This window comes from Physeter macrocephalus, chromosome 8 (genome assembly GCF_002837175.3).
Source record: "Physeter macrocephalus isolate SW-GA chromosome 8, ASM283717v5, whole genome shotgun sequence".
NCBI classification, from domain to species: domain Eukaryota; kingdom Metazoa; phylum Chordata; class Mammalia; order Artiodactyla; family Physeteridae; genus Physeter; species Physeter macrocephalus.
The window spans coordinates 119,305,169-119,321,526 of record NC_041221.1 but is presented as its reverse complement, the minus strand read 5'-3'; the positions used below and the strand labels follow the sequence as shown (position 1 = coordinate 119,321,526).

Here is a 16,358-nt window from a genome sequence, read left to right as displayed (position 1 = left end):
CAGTAAACGTTGAAATAAATACGAAAAAAATTTCCATTATGAATTGCACTGTTACTGTGTTGAAAGTAGTGTTCTGCCCAAAGGAAGATGGACATTAATAGCACATCACAGACATATATGGCACAAACCAAGAGGCATGGTGGTGAGATCATGGAGGAGAGAACCAAGGCCTCTGAAAATTAGATTAATGAAACTGCAGATCATGTAAAAAGACCTCCTTCCACTAACTTAGAGATTCTTTTTAGTGCCATGGATTCCTTTGTCAGTTCTTTGACGCCTAGGGACCTCTTCCCAGAATAATAATTTTAAAAGCAAAAAATAAAATTCTTACTAGTACAAGTGAAACTAACTTTATTGAAATAATTTATCAAATATTTTTAGTTGTGATTTATCTTTTACTTGAGCTATAGTAATATGCTAGAATTTTTAAGTGTCCATGGGCCTAGGGTTAAGAACCGGCAGAAAAAGTAATTCAATAGTGAATGGGAGGATTATCAGGGAAACCATCAGAGAGAGGTAAACTTCTTGTAACCTACCAGGTATCCACTCTTCTTCATCATGGGACTGGAGTATTATTAAACTGTGGCTGTAACTGTCAAGCCAAGGGCGCAACCCAGGGCTATACTCTTCCTGGTAGTATATCTGTACATCTTTCCTGGGATGAAGATGCTCAGACTTCACTTGATGCTCTTTTTATAGCTATTGTGTTCACGTTCTTGTCTTATATAGATATATCTCTATATAGATATTATCTATCTATCTATCTTCAAAATACCTTTTGTAAAAAACACGGCCAACACGTGATAGTGAGAGGCCCGCACACCGCGATGAAGAGTGGCCCCCGCTTGCCACAACTGGAGAAAGCCCTAACACAGAAACGAAGACCCAACACAGCAAAAATAAATAAATTCATAAAACTCCTACCCCCAACATCTTCTTTAAGAAAACAAAAAAACATGGCCAAGAATTTTATTAAACCAGAAGAAAGGGCTGATAAGATCTCATTATGGTCAGAAGCCAAAGGAGTTTTTACCTTGGGTAAAGGCATGAGTCAGTTTTATCCCAGGTCTACAATCTAGCTCAAGAAAGATAATTTTCAAAAGTCTTAGGACCTTCTTCATTTCCTTAAGGATGACCTCACTCTGGATTAGAGGTTCCTATTCACAGAGGGACCAGCACCTGATCTGAGGCTGAACCCTGCAGACCACAGCAGACACGGTTTCAGGCACAGCAAGGACAGCCATGCTGGTAATATCAAAACACTGTTTGGGTATTGCGGTTGATAAGGGACAAAAAGAGCTGTGAGATATGCACCCAGTTCCCGTATTTTGGTGCCAAGAAAGGTCTAAATCTTTGCAATTAAGGCTATCAAATCAGGTCTGGCACAGAAAAGGAAGTTATTCTTCATTTTGACAGATCCTAAGACAGTAATATTAACACATGTGACAAAAGAATGCGTTGGCCCCAAACAGAATAACCAACACAGAAAATGAAGTTTGAAGAAACAAAATTTATCACTTGATCATCACCATCCAAAGAGAAAATGGCTCTAGAGAACACAAAGAATCCAGTAAAATTATTTCATCGGTTTTAAACAGCACATGACTGAAATAATCCTCCAAACCACTCTGCTTTTTTGGTTCTGATTTCTTGTTCACCAAGGATCTCCTGGTTCAGTTTCCCATTTTCCTTGATACCAGGAAGCTGCAGACAGCAAAAATACTTAAGGAGGCAGATTGGAAAAATCAATGCGATCAAATGAGCTTACTTCCCTAAACTTGCTTGCAGTCTTCCCCCCTCCCCACACTGCTCCCTGGAGATGAGAATTCTGAGAAAGTCCCATGCCTTGCCCCAACACCTCCTCCATCTCCCTAATCATAAAGTAAGAGAACTAATATTTATTGAGTGCCAACTATGCATCAGATATTGTACTAATTTTTATTTACATAATTTCACTTAATTCTCAAATGATTATGAGGCAGGTATTATTATTTTCTTTTTACAAATGAAGAAACTGTTACTCAGAAAAGACAAGTAACTTGCCCAAGACAGTCAGTTTCTAAATGACAGAACTGGGAATCAGTTCCAGCTCTCTTTGGCTCCAACGCTCGACTCTTTCCATTATTCATTCTGCTTAAAATTCCACCAACAGAGCTTCTTCTCTTAAGTTTTTTATCCCTGTTTTAATGTACGATTCATATGCCCCATGGGAAGGTAACTAAGCTCTCACCTGCTTTTATGGTCCCATTTAGAAGAAGGAAGAGGTGAAAGGTAGGAGGGGAATAGGGCACAGAAGTAATCTCCAAGATGGAAAAAGCAGGTGAGAAATTGAGATTACTGAAGACAGCGTTTTTCCTTAAGCGATAGGGATCATTTTATTTTGCTGTGAATGGTTTTCTAGATGAAGTTTTTCCCTGTGTGGTGTGCAATACATAATCCTTTTCTGATCTCACCAATATCCTTAATAAAAATCTATACTACTAGCTGCAGGTGGCGGGTGAGGGGAATTGGCTGCAGGGTGAAAGTGAAGGCTTCCCAAAGAGTCAGATGGCATTCAGTTTGCAGCCCTGTCACTATTTTGATTAGGGATGGATCTTTATGCATGCAGGTGCTTGTGCACTACAAATATTTTATCTGCAGCAAAAATGACAAAGCATCATAAAACTCCCATTGAATCTTCATCTTTTCTTTTTTAATCATACTCTTTCTTCCTCCAGTGTCCTCCTGAAAATTGTCTTATTGTGATTAAATGTATCAATGTATGGAAGATGAGGTAGCTAGAAGCGAGTGAAATTTTGGGGAACTGGAGAAATTTATGATGTTTCTGCCAGTGATTCTGCTAAGGCAATGTGACAAGGCACAGCATAGTCAGCTGCTCTATCCTATAAGTTAGTTCTAAAAGTGAGAGTGCTGGAAAACACTAAATACATATACTTAAATCACTTAAGAATTTGGCCTGTCACCCAGATACATCGTAAAGCAATGTTGCTAGTTTATAAAGAGAACCACTTTGCAAAGCCAGCCAGTTTCACCCCAAGCATCCATGGAGAAATGTTCACTCCAACTGGCCTGAATAATTCATTTTGACCATATTTGCAAATAGACTGTTTAAAGAATGTCTTGGAAGGCATCACGTTTTATCAATATGATGCCATTTTTCCATGCCCTTTGGTGTTCATGGGAAGGGAGAGACAAACTCACAAAGATGAATATAATAACCATGAAAATCCAAAACCCATCTTAGCATTAGGAGGTGTTTCTCTAAAAGAGAGGGGAAAGAACACAAGCAGAAGGGTGATGAAGTCTTTTGAAAAATAATTTGAAACAAACATGTGATACATGACCTTTTCTCTGTTAGTATAGAATCCAAATTATTTAAATGGACAAATGAATAAATAAGAAAGGTGGAGTTGGGACTTATGCTGGCTCTGAGTAAAATTATAAAATAGAGGAGGTTTGTCTTCAATATCCTCCATCCACCCCATTCAGTAGCCTCCCCTGCCTGGTACCCTCATATACACTCCAGTCTTCTTTACCATTGAAATCTTGCTTTCAGAAAAGAGCTGATAGACTCTTTTACACCAAGAATTATGATTGATGAGGTAATATCCCTCCCAGAGTCTGGCAGAGACAGCTAGTTCCCTACCAATAGTTACTCTGTGCAAATTCTCTCAAGTTAACAGAGCCCCACTTTCTAGCTGGGCACATGATTTCCCAGCCAAAAGTCTACAGGTTTCTTTGTAGCTAGTGGAAATATTATGTGGCACTTGTAAAAACTCCTATTGAAAAGTAGGGGACACAACCTGCTCCTCTGCCCTTCCTTCATACTGATAACTGATGGCTGGAGCTCTAGCAGCCATCTTGGGCCAGATTACATTCGTGTAACCCTTGACATGACAGAGTAGAGATGTTGATGAACTTCGGTCCCTGATAATATTAGAGCCATCATAGAAGCTCTGGAGTGCCTTCCTTGGGCCTTATTTACATAAGAGAAATAAATGTTTATTTGTATTTTAGCCAATTTTTAAGAGTCTTTTACTCATGTGAAAACCTAACACTGAGTTATAGTTTAATAGTTGTCATTATCTAGGCACAAAATGAATTCTAATAGTGACATTTCAAATTTCAGGACCTTTTTTTGATGAGGAAAAAAATTGAGAGGTTGTAAGAGGCAAAATTGACTTATTAAATATACACTTTTTCCTAAAAATCAGAAATAAAAAAGCTTGAAACTTTAAACACTGAGCCAATGGTTCTTAAGAAACTGATTCACAATACTGCCTTTCCCGGAATTTTTTTTTTTTTAAGAAAAAAATTAATTGACATTTTGCTTCAGAAGGATAGAATCCTATTTTTTTCCATGAGATTTTGAAAGAGCTAGGAGGCATCATTGTTGTGTCAGTTATTAATGCATTGTCTCTGTATTCCATACTCTCTTTCCTATATCCATCTTTGTGATGCTGGCACTGAGACTCTGCACACCCCATTTCTGCTTTGCCAGCCAGCCTTGCATTATGATTTACCAATACTGGTAATGGGGGGAAAATATGAGGTTAGAGGAGAGAGGACTTGTGTCTTTTTAAAGGGTTTCCTGCCTGTTTTTGGTTCTTGTGAGTATCACCCCAGCAATACTTCTTTATCTCAGCAAAAGCAGTTCTTTCCTGTAGCAGTAGCTGAAACCAGTTTACGTTTTTTGCAACATTTGCAAATCAGATTGATTTACCCTCCCCCAGCAGACAGCACCATCAGCCAGTCTGTTCTTCCTCTTTGGAAATTGGATTTTCAGCTCCATAGGGTGCTTCTTCTAAGTTGCTAAGTCGTAATAACTCAAACCTCTTCCCTCTGATCCTTCAGCCCTAGGAATGGTAGCTGCCACCTCCCTTATACAATAGTTCTCTCTTTTTACTTTGCTAGTTACCTAGGTAACAACTTCATTCCTGGTTAACAACTCGTTATACTCTCTCTGTTTAAATAACTGGTATGGTTTCTGTCTCTTGACTGATACAGCCACTCTCAGAATATAAGCAATAAAAATCTGTGATATTCAAGCTGCATATTACCTTACTGTTGCAATAAACTCAAATGAATTATTTCATAGCATCTTAGAAAATAATATGATACTTAATATTCAACCCTCAACTCATTCAGACCACTGAAAACATATCTTTATAATGTTTACACCATCACTAGCCTTCAAGAGCTAGAAAATGTTGCTCTTCCGTTGTGATTAACTGAATTATATCATAAGGGGAAACCTGCCATTTTAGGCATATTCATATTCTTCTTAATTTTATATGATACTCTTCCTGTACTGACTACCCAGCCATAAGGCCACCGCAGCCACAAAGGGAGTCAGAGTAAGGCAATCCCATTCTTAGATCAGAGATGACCAGGAAGTGTTGAGGTGGGCTGGTCCAGTCACCCTGGTTGGTTCTCTCACTCTCTTCTGGGTAGATCCTGGGCCACTGGCATTTGCAGTCCTCAGTAATTCTGATATGCGTGGACAAAAGAGCTACTGGGAACTGGAGGTGGTAGGGCTTGGGAAAGATAAGAGCAGTGTTTGAAAGGTAAAAAATGGAAACACTTTCAGAAAAGCCATTTTGCCTGAGGCATGACTTCTAGGGAATCTGGGTGTCCATACTGACATTCCCAGGCTGATTTTGAATAGCTAATGAAAAATTTCCCCTTCCTTGTCTCTCCTTCATTGTGAAGAATTTTAAACCAAGATATAAGTTCTTTCACTTTTATTCCATCTAATTGTCAGGTGTAGACATAATAGTCTATGGTGTTAGGAAAGCTATGAAAACCAAAAATGGGAGAAATGCACTCTCTATGCTTCTAAGTAGAGCCTTCTGCAAGGGCATTTTATGTTAAGGCTCATAATATCACCCTATGAAAGCTATTATTAGACCGAGCCTGTAATTTTCACTCTATATTGAGGATCCAAATCACAGAGTACTCAAGAGTCATAAATGCCACGCAGGTATGACTGTGTAATTGTAATATTGACATTTGGAGTGATGGAGAACTGGTTATGGAAACCACCAGGATAGTCGCATTAGAGGCCTATAATGTACAGAAATTCAAAGGATAGACAAAAAACTGGGAAAGTCAGCCATTGAATAACAAACAAATCTACATGCCATATTTTCTGACATCTGGGATAGTTCGATTCCAATAAAATAACTCTATTCCAATAGCTCTTTTTCAAGACTTTAAAGAAATATTTCATAAGCCAGACCTGGCTCATAGATATGCCCCTTTTGGCCTGCATAGAGTTAAAAATGTTTGAATTAGTTGCCATTATTTTAAAATTGAGAGATATCACACAAAATTGGGATTTTTGGTTTCTTTTGAAAAATGGGAAGATCAGGCCTAGAGCCCATCTTCCAAAGTGGCAACATTGAACATAAGCTGGGATATTGAGTAAGGGCTGAACCTATAGATCAGACAGCCAATCTGCACTCTTGCAAAGTTTCTCATCAGCCCCTTGTTCAATTCAAAATTCATGCCTGATTCTCAAACTCAATTGAGTTTGTGACCTTTTGTGATTCTAGCTTTAAAATGCCCTTTTCCTCCATTTTTCTCCTCAGTTAAATATTTGAAAATCACTATAAGGAGCACTTGCCCTCGGAAAACTAAGAACCCAGTCAAAGTCTTTTCTATGGGAGATAACTACTAAAAACATGACGTACTTATTGGTAAAAATTCAGAAGGGAAACTTCCTAATGAAAGTTGAGTCAGGATGAAACACTTGGTTCAAGGAAGGAGGGAAATATCCAAGGCAAAAAAGAAAAGAACCGGTGACCTGAGAAAGAATTTTCATACATTATTAAAGGGTCATAGGAAATGATGAACCTAATTTCAGAAAGAAAAAAAAAATCAAGCAGCCTGTGCTTAGATCAGCCACAGGAGAGATGATAGAAGGATTAAAAAAAAAGGAAGAAAGAAAGGAAAAAGAAAAACACAAACAGGCAAGAAATGTGTTTTGGAAACCATCTGAACTTTTCGGAAGCATTCCCATAATTATTTACTTATCCATTGATATAATAAGAGCTACTCTTCTGCTTTAGTCAGTGGCCCTTGATTTACCATTAAATGATTTCCCAGCTGAAGAATGTTGGATATCTTAAGTTATTAGATTAAGAAAGAACCAGTCAATAAAAAGAACCATAAATAAGCTATTAATAATATAGACTATTGTTACATTTCCAAGATTTGGGCTGGAAATACTTCCTAAGAGACTTATGCTTCCTTGCAGGGATTATAGAATTCGGTGAACTTTTTCTTTCTGCCAAGCTGACCATTTTCTCAAGTATCATCTATGTTAGTTTAAACTGAAAATGTATAAGAACAGCACAGTACAGTAATTCCTTCTCATAAAGAATGAGATATCCAATATCCATTAAGTGTCTAAATTTGATGTATTATGATAAAAAATAATGGGGGAAAAGCTACAGCTACCCTTGTTTCGGTATTAAATTTTAAAAAGAATTACAAATAGATTCATTGTTTACCAGTTCCCATTATGTGATATGCTTGCACAGAGTTCCCACCGTCTTCACACTCCTGATTTACTGTCTCAGAGAGCTAACTCAGTGCAATATCTTTGGCAAAGACTTCCAAGCCACAGAGTATTAGTGTCAGAAGTGCAGTTACTAGACTAGTGCCTCCAGGTTGAAACAAACACAATGAAGAATATAGCTGCCCTTGATGGGATCTTCTTGGCCAAGATAGATTGGCATAAGACAGATGGGCCTCACTGTATTCTGAAGGAACCTTTTTTAACCACATCACCCACTTGTCCTACAAGAGCCTCAAAGTTGTGCCTTAGCTCTACTCACCTCCAGGAGATTGGTGCCTTCCAAAGCCTGGTTAACACTTAAACTGATCATCATTACCATTCGTTACAGACATCAACCCCCTTTGTTAATAATGCTCTTTCCACCAAAGCTGTTTCTGAGGAAAGTCCCCAGGAAGAAAGTCAAAACCAGGGTGGAGCCCACAAGGCAAGGCTGGGTTTCTGCTGTGTGTAAATGAATATGCCTCTTACTTCCTGTCTTCTCCGGTGGTGACCCTGGAGTCTTGGTCGTTTGAGTATGCCCACCAGCTGAGGGCTGTTTCTGAACAGGGCCTTTCTGTTGCTCTTCTCCCCACATCTCTCATCCTTCTATGTAAATAAGTCATTAAAAAGCTATTGTCGGGCTTCCCTGGTGGCGCAGTGGTTGAGAGTCCGCCTGCCAATGCAGGGGACACGGGTTCGTGCCCCGGTCCGGGAAGATCCCACATGCCGCGGAGCGGCTGGGCCCGTGAGCCATGGCCGCTGAGCCTGCGTGTCCGGAGCCTGTGCTCCGCAACGGGAGAGGCCACGGCAGTGAGAGGCCCGTGTACCGCAAAAAAAAAAAAAAGCTATTGTCATTCATTCAACATCTCTGAAATTTATGAACGAGGAACTCTTTCACAGGCCAGATGGTTTGAACTTGTCGATGGTTAGAATCCTCCACTACAACCTCTCATTGCTCAGGAAATATTACAAAGGGTATCCCCTGCTGGAGAAAACCACTAAAAGGTGTCTCTTGGTGTCTAGGAGAAACTTGTTCATTCTCCAGGTCCCCAGAGCCCAGGCCAAACATAAAATGTGGTGACAGCTCTTTATTTGCAAACGTTCTTAGTTTGTAGTTTAAATTTTTTGTGGTTTAAAGTTTACTGAAAACCTCCTTCCACCCCATGCCCAATAAGTGTCAAATAGCAAGGAAGTCAGTGAGAGTATCAACTGCTTTGTTCTCTTTTCCTTTAATAAACAAAAGGAAGATCTGTGTGTATTTTAAGTCACACCTAGGATGGAAAGATTAGGAGTATTTGATTGGAAGAATTCAATTTAAAATCACTTCTGTGAATGCTGTTTTTTACTGTTTCTTGTGTTTTCAGCAGGCTTTTTTCTCCCACTGCCTGTGCTCTCTTTCTCTTTGTTTCATTGTTCCCATTGTCTGTCTGTCTCCACTTTAAGTCTAGAAGGACAACCCAACACATTAAGGACAAGGTGCCATCTGCAAGGGAGTGAAGAATGCGGCATCCTGTGGTTGACCTCACTGTTAATTTGCTCTGAAGACACAGACCAGCTCACCACTAGAAAAGTGTGTCTTACATTTCAACTCCATTATATTCTGGAGAAAGCAGGATGAGAAGTGACGGGCCCAATCTAATCACATGAGTTCTCAAAAGTAGAGAACCTTTCCCCCATCTAGTGAAAGAGATGGGACAACTGAAGGAAAAAAGGATTCAAGTAGCCATTGCTGACTTTAAAAGAAGTGGAGGGAAGAGGCTGTGTGCAAGCAATGTGGGTGGCTCTAGAAGCTGGGAAGGACAAGGAAACAAACACAGGGTATTCAAAAAGGGACACAGTCTGCTGACACCTTGATTTTACCCCAGGATACCCATGTTGGACTTCTGACTTATAGAATGATAAGATAATGGATCGGGGTTCTTTTAAGCTGCTTATTTTATGGTATTTTGCTAAGGCAGTAATAGAAGACTAAAACACCCCAAAAGAAAGAGATCAGCATTGTGAATGGAGCCTTCTGCAAAAATGTTTCTCAACTAGTTTTGGCCCCCCTGTGACCCAGAATCTTAATAGTCAGCTCAGGGTCACCCAGCTCTAGTCTCCATTGGAAACCCCACCAGGGTGACTCCGTCCGAGGGGCCTTGCTAAGAAGCCCCAGTCAGCCCTCTACAATGAGAATTATAATTCAATTTACTTTATAGTAATGAAAACATAAATATTCACATAACATTATAGAATGGGTTCCAGTATCTCTCTCTAGCTCTTGTGAGAATCCTCAACCAGTGTGACTGAAGAAATAATCCTTCAGATTTTGCATTCTCCTCTGTGTGGTCTATGTGTCTTTCCTGTACACACTTCAAGCTTGCTCTCCCGTGTCCTCTTTGACTGTATTCTTTGTTTCTGTATCTGCATATTTACAACTGGTAGAGTCTTTATTAACTATTATCTTCAGAAACTTGGCTTTAATATACTCTGCTCTTGGTTAACTGACTATATTTCTTGTCAAAGTGCTGCATGCATAATATTTTCCTTCTCTCCTTTTGACTCTGTCCTCAGGACCTCAGTCAGCCTTCTCTAACAATTGGAAGTGGATGTTTAAACCCTTCCTGGGTGGAAAAGGTTACTTCCAGTTTCGAGTCTGAGCTGAAAACACATTTCCATTTTGTAGAGTCATTTCCTATTTAGAATTGTAGGAATCAGAATATGCCACTTTGACATAAGGATTACTTTGAACAAATGGGAAGGCAGATGGGTGAGATTATAGGTATATATGTGAATGTATGTGTATGAGTGTGAGCATATGTATATGTGAGTGTGTAGATGGTGAGTGGATAGGTGTGGGTATGTACATGACTGTGAGTGGATGGGTGTGATATGAATGTATGGATAGAGGTGTGAATTGTTAGATGTGGTATGTGTATGGATGTAAGTGAATGTGTATATGTACTTGGGTGTCAGTGATTGGGGGGTGTGAATAGGTGTGAGTGGAAGAGTGTGAGTGTGTATGTATATGGGTGTGTGGGTATGAGTGTGTAGATGGATGAGTATGTAAATGGATGTGTATATATGAGTTTGTAGATGGATGTGAGTGGTTTTGTGTGTGTGTGCGTGTGTGTAGATGGGCAGTAAAGTGGGTAGTGGGTAAAGTGAGAAAGGGAAAAGAATGGTGAATAACTTATATAAGTAATTGGGAAGGTATACTGGGAACAAATTATGAAAAGCCTTATAACTAATCTCAAGAACTTTGATTTCCCTATAGGAAATGGGGAACTTTTATAGTTTCTTATAGATAACGTACAACTGAAAAAAGATCATGAGTGAGGAAATCTGGAGAACATCAACATTTAACATTTAAAGACTAGGCAAAGGAAGTTCTTTGGTTTCCTAAAAGGATCCATTGCAGAGTTTACTCTGCAAGTAAACTTTTAGTAGGAAAATAGATCCCTTTGATTTATTAAATGCAATTTGTACCTAACTTCTTGAGACTATGTATACTACACAGAGCCAGACTTGTATGCTCCTTCCAATTCTGAAATTCTGTTTAATGTTGCTTCAGGCAGTTAGCTCCATGTTCCATCTTACGTTACTAGTAGCTGACATATGTCTAAACATTTTTGCTAAAAATCTTGACAAATTCTTCTGGACTAGAAAGTGAACTTCTGCTGTAGAATTTTGCTGCATTTAGACAGAGCTTCAAGAATGAAAGAGTTTATTTACAACAGCATCTTCCCTTTGGATGCTAAATCAATTCCCATGCCTCTTTCTGTGTGTCATGGGCTCAGGTCATTAAAATCTTAATCAAGATTTCACTAACACATCTGGGAAATAGAGTCCAAGTTCAAGCAAGCCCTCAAATACATTGCTACAGTCTAATTTGCTAAGTAAAAGCAGAAAAAGTAGCTTACACCAAGAACCTAGTAATACTCTGTTAATCTCCACTTTAAAGTACTTTTGCAATAAACTCAGGTCTATTTTAAACACTTGCTCCAAAATGTCTATCAGCTACAGACTCTTGGGATATGTAACCTCTCTGTGCCTCAGTTTCACCTTATGTTTGGTAGGATGATAAGACCTTGCAGAGTTATTATGAGGATTAAAAGCAAGATAAAATGCTTAGCACACTCTCTGGTAGGTGGTAAGTATGATATCATAATTGTTACTATATGGATCTAATAGGTCTTCTGCCCCATATTTTCATAAATAATCCTGCAGGCTGAAAAATGTAATTAGAAGACTAACTATAGATTTTTAAAATTATTCTTCCTTTTTAAAAATATTCTGATGAATTCCAAAATTTTCATTCTGCAGCTAATTCAAATAACATTTTATTCATATTTCATTAAAAGACAATCCGACCTGTAGTCCTGAAAAGGAAAAAAAATACTGAAAAGTTATGGGAAATATGAGCACATTTTCTAAAATTATCAGATCAAAGCAGTATGAAATATTATAATTATGGTGCTTGTCACACTCAGCCCCTGCTAAGGAAATCTGCCCCACTCCCTCACTGGATAGGTGGCCCTCGGTGGTCATGTTCTGTAGCATATTATTCAAGTCCTGATCCCCAACCCAAGCTGATTGTGTCAGAACTTGGGTGTTGGACAAGGGCTATCCATCATAGGCTCACCAGTAGTCTATGACATGGCTGGACATGAACAGATTAACTGGTTCAATCACAATTCCTCTCTTGGAAAAGATAACAGCAATGGTTGCTAAAGCAGAAAGGACACTGAGAAAGAGTTGTGAAGCTGAAGAACAGCAACATGAAACATCACAACAAATAAATTATGCCTAAGAAGAAGACAGACTATGTAGAAGAGCTAAATATTTCTCCAAAGAAGACATACACAGATGGCCAAAAGGCACATGAAAAGATGATCAACATCACAAATTATTAGAGGAATGCAAATCAAAACTACAATGAGGTATCACCTCACACAAATAAGAATGGCCATCATCAAAAAGAGCACAAATAATAAATGCTAAAGAGGGTGTGGAGAAAAGGGAACCCTCCTACACCATTGGTGGGAATGTATATTGGTGCAGCCACTGTGGAGAACAGTATGGAGGTTCTCTAAAAAAATAAAAATAGTTACCATAGAATCCTTCAATACCACTCCTGAGCATATACCTGGAGAAAACGCTAATTTGAAAAGATATGTGTACCCCAGTGATCATAGCAGCATTATTTACAATAGCCAGACATGGAAGCAACCTAAATGTCCACAGACAGATGAATGGATAAAGAAGATGTGGTACATATATACAATGGAATATTACTCAGCCATAAAAAGAAACAAAATTGGGTCATTTGTAGAGACGTGGATGGACCTAGAGAGTGTCATACAGAGTGAAGTACGTCAGAAAGAGAAAAGCTAATAGTGTATAATAATGCATATGTGTGGAATCTAGAAAAATGGTACAGATGATTTTATTTGCAAAGCAGAAACAGAGGCAAAGATGTAGAGAACAATTGTATGGATACCAAGGGGGAAAGAGGTGGGGTGGGAGGAATTGAGAGACTGGGATTGACACATATACATTATTGATACTATGTATAAAACAGACAACTGATGGGAACATACTGTATAGCACAGGGAACTCTACCTAATGCACTGTGGTAACCTAAATGGGAGGGAAGTCCAAAAGGGAGGGGATATCTGTATGTGTATGGCTGATTCATTTTGTTGTGCAGTGGAGGCTAACACAACATTGTAAAGCAACCATACTCCAATAAAAATTAATAAAAAATAAAATAAAAAAGAAGATGTGGAATATATACACAATGGAATATTACTCAGCCATAAAAAGAATGAAATAATGCCATTTGCAGCAACATGGATGGACCTAGAGATTATCATACTAAGTGAAGTAAGTCAGACAAAGACAAATATCATATGATATCACTTGCATGTGGATTCTACAAAAAAATGATACAAATGAACTTATTTACAAAACAGAAATAGACCCACAGACATAGAAAACAAACTTATGGTTACCAAAGGAGAAAGCTTCGGAGGGAGATGGTGGATAAATTAGGAGTTTAGGATTAACAAATATAAACTACTCTATATAAAATAGATAAACAATAAGGACCTACTGCATAGAACAGAGAACTATATTCAATATCTTGTAATAATCTAATGAAAAAGTATCTGAAAAAGAATATATATACTTGTGTATATATATATATATATGTGTGTGTATCCACACACACACACAAATCACCTTGCTGTACACCTGAAACTAACACAACATTGTAAATCAACTACACTTCAATTTTTAAACATTAAAAAAAAAGCAGATAGAAAAGAAGGAGATGGAGTGACTGTGGGTGAAACAGGGTAGAGCATGGGAACAGGCCAATGTTGGAACACTCAGGTGAGCAACCATGAGGGGCTGTCACTGCTGCCTGGGTGCAGAAGACATACAATGTTCTTTAGTCTTTATATCTTGCACTATTTCTAGAGAATATCTGCACTCCTGGAGATTTGTGATAATTCTATTAGAGAATGGAAGAAGCTTGTCACAATGTTCTAAATAAGAAATGAGAAATTATATTCAGATATTACTAATGTCTGTAATGTCAAATATAAAAGAGGAAGCGAGCCACCTCACAGGTGGAAAAGCAGTGACCGGGTCAGGCTGGCAGAGTTTGATTGTGGATAGGGGTCTTTCTTCACCTCTCCTAAAAAGGGAAGCAGGGTGGGGTCTCTAGTTCTACTCAGGCTTTTGAAATAATTCAAGAAAGAGACATAATGAGTATACAGCTGAAAAGCCAATGGGGATAATACCTGATTATTAACACTGAATAATCAGCAGAAATAAAAAGAACTTGGTTGAAAATTCCTTTGATTTCCCTCTAGAATTCTGAAGCTTTTATAAAAATTACCTATTCATTATTTTGGCGTTTGGCCTGGAGAACAGAGTTCACTCAACTTTTTGGCTAGGAATTCCCCTGGAACAGGTAGTTCTTGAGCTTCCTGAGGCCTGGCTGTTTGATTCCCCTGTGTTTCCATGCACATGTATCCTTATAATAAATGCCCTAAGTACACTTGAGTCCACAAAGAAGGACTGGCTGGAGGTGGATTTATTTAATAATTCATTCAGCCCAGAATGCTGCCTCTGGCAGTGGAGCCTGGAACAGATATTTTGGACATAATTTTTGAGTTCCCATTACCACGACCACCATTAGAGATATTTCCAAATAATCCAACCCTTCCATCTATGAGTTAATAGGCTATTACAGTACATTTACTTCACGTATGTATCTGTTAGGATTGTGTGTCACTATAAATAAAAAGAATCCTACTCTAGTCACTTAAAGAAACAGAGGCATATCTTTTTATCAAAGTAAGAATTCTTTTTTGAAAAAAAGCAATCAGATTCTCAATAATACCAATGCTTCAGTGATGGTCTTGGCCTTTCCTTCATGGATGCAACTACTGTACTATTACTATGGCATTATTTGAATTATGTGATTCTACTATCTTCATATAGGACAGACGGACCAATCCTAGGGTCTAGCAGAGCTCTTTTCCTTTGTAGTTTTTCTGTAAAAGTTTGTGGTTATCCTAGCCTCCAGGTGAACTTTTCAGAGAATGCCATCAGCCAAGGTCCATGGGACACCAACAAAAGTCACTGTGAGCATCCTCTTCCTTTCATTCTCCTCCTTTACCTTTCCTGTCCTTTTAGGCCCAGAAGTCCCATCTGCAAAGGCTACTCCACTAAAAGACATATATGGCAATTAACTCCTAAGGTGACTAAAAAGGCTTTTCCTTCCTCTCTATCTTAAGAATTATTTCATTATTCTGGATCCCAGGGTGGGAAGGTGCAGATGAGATGCATTTAGTAAGTCTGCATTTACTTTCAGTGGGCTTTATAAATTTCTTGTTTTCACTTTTTCTGTTCACTGTTCTTTTCTCACAGCTGTCTTCTGAAGCTTCCATTTAAGTGTTGTAACTATTTTTTCATAGTTTTTCTAGTTTTCTGATTTTTTGAACACCAGAATCTTATAATAACACAATTATATGGGAGAAATAGAATAAGCTGAACTATCTTAAGACATTATGAAATCACTATTTGAAAATGTATAGATTTTAAATCTGTCTTGTAAATATCATATGGAAGGATGACACAATTTTAGGCTACAAATTTTCATCTCTCTTGATTAATTATAAAATTCCAGTTACAAAATTAAGATTGAAATAGATTCAGTTACACTATATGTTATTAAATTGTTGGTGAATCACAACCTAACCTATTTTATTTAGTCACACAATGGATAGTGTCCATTTCAGTAATTACAGCTAGAACAGTGTTCCTGTGCTACTTATCAGTAAGCATTTCCTGAGAGTCTCTGTTGAAAAGTTTATTTGGAAACTTCTTGTTACCCATAACCACCCCAATAGTTAAAATAATTAAACTCCACTTGACATAGTATTTGACATAGGAAATAGGCTAATTGAAGAGGAAAATGTGATTTTAATTTTTGTTGATTGAAATGTTATGTGTTTCATATATAATATGGTTCACTTGGAACTGAACAGACAAAGCAATCCAAGATTTATCTTATTTTAATATTGCACAATCATTTGGTATTTTTGAGAGAAAATGCCTTGAAGTGATTCAAATAATATGAAAACTAATTACTTTCTACACATTTCTGATTTTTTTTAACATCTTTATTGGAGTATAATTGCTTTACGATGGTGTGTTAGTTTCTGCTTTACAACAAAGTGAATCAGTTAGACATATACATATGTTCCCATATCTCTTCCCTCTTGTGTCTCCCTCC

General features: G+C 38.1%; 1 protein-coding gene across 1 annotated transcript in view; it reads right to left on the bottom strand.

Annotated features, from left to right (window-relative positions):
* Positions 1 to 16,358, bottom strand: part of LOC102993245 (zinc finger protein 474-like) — a 131,427-nt gene that overhangs the window by 39,682 nt on the left and 75,387 nt on the right. The gene's annotated exons all lie outside the window — the stretch shown is intronic.